Here is a 1,477-nt window from a genome sequence, read left to right as displayed (position 1 = left end):
GGAGCAGGTATAGTGCTTATACACTGTTGGTGTATGAAGTTCAAGAATCAGAAAAACTGATCAAGGATATTAGAAGTCAGAAGAATGGTTACATCTCTTTTGAGAGAGTGTTAGTGAAAAGAAAGGGATGCCACACATGGTGGCTCACACTTATAATCCCAGCATTTTGGGAGGCTGAGGTGGGAGGATCACTTGAGCCCAGGAGTTTGAGACCAGCCTGGGTAACATAGAATACCCCATCTCTCTCTCTCTCTCTTTTTTGAGATGGAGTCTCACTCTTTTGCCCAGGCTGGAGTGCAATGGCTCGATCTCAGCTCACTGCAACCTCCACCTCCCAAGTTCAAGCAATTCTCCTGCCTCAGCCTCCCAAGTAGCTAGAATTACAGGTGCCTGCCACCATGCCCAGCTAATTTTTGTATTTTTAGTAGAGACAGGGTTTCACCATATTGGCCAGGCTGGTCTTGAACTCCTGACCTCAGGTGATCCACCTGCCTTGGCCTCCCAAAGTGCTGGGATTACAGGCATGAGCCTCCGTGTCTGGCCCACCTGGCTAATTTTTGCATTTTTTGTAGAGAAGGGGTTTTGCCATGTTGGTCAGGCTGGTCTCGAACTCCTGAGCTCAAGTGATCCGCCTGCCTTGGCCTCCCAAACTGCTGGGATCACATGTATGAGCCACTGCACCTGACCAACATGGTGAAACCCCGATTCTACAAAAAATTAGCCTGTGTGGTGCTAGGCCCCTGTCATCCCAGCTACTCATAAGGCTGAGGCAGGAGAATCGCTTGAACCCGGGAAGCAGAGGTTGCAATGAGCCGAGATCGTACCACTGCATCTATCCTGGGCAACAGAGGGAGACTCTGTCTCAAAAAATACAATAAATAAATAGGCCGGGCGTGGTGACTCACGCCTGTAATCCCAGCACTTTAGGAGGCTGAGGCCGGCGGATTGCCTGAGGTCGGGAGTTCGAGTCCAGCCTGACCAACGTGGAGAAACCCCCGTCTCTACTAAAAATACAAAATTAGCTGGGCGTGGTGGTACATGCCTGTAATCCTAGCTACTCAGGAGGCTGAGGCAGAATTGCCTGAACCTGGGAGGTGGAGGTTGCAGTGAGCCGAGATCGGGCCATTGCACTCCAGCTTGGCCAACAAGAGTGAAACTCCGCCTCAAAAAATAAATAAATAAATAAAGGCAGAAGTTGTTCAAGATAAAACTGGAAGAGATGCCAAGTGTTTGCACCCACACTCCCCCAGGAGGGCCCCCAACAATGCCTAACCCCAAACATCCCTTGTCCTGCCTGCTTCTTTCTGACAACATAATAATGGGCATCAATTTATTTTTTATTTTTTTGTTGGAGATGAAGTCCCACCATGGTGCCTAGGCTGGTCTAAAACTCCTGGGCCCAAGCAACTTCCCGCCTTAGCTTCCCAAAGTGTCAGGATTACAGGTGTGCCCAGCCAGGTATCAGTTCTTGTATTTA

The sequence above is a fragment of the Mandrillus leucophaeus genome, unplaced genomic scaffold (genome assembly GCF_000951045.1).
Source record: "Mandrillus leucophaeus isolate KB7577 unplaced genomic scaffold, Mleu.le_1.0 Scaffold195, whole genome shotgun sequence".
In the NCBI taxonomy this organism is placed as follows: domain Eukaryota; kingdom Metazoa; phylum Chordata; class Mammalia; order Primates; family Cercopithecidae; genus Mandrillus; species Mandrillus leucophaeus.
The sequence above is the reverse complement of the archived record's forward strand: the minus strand, read 5'-3'. Positions refer to the sequence as shown.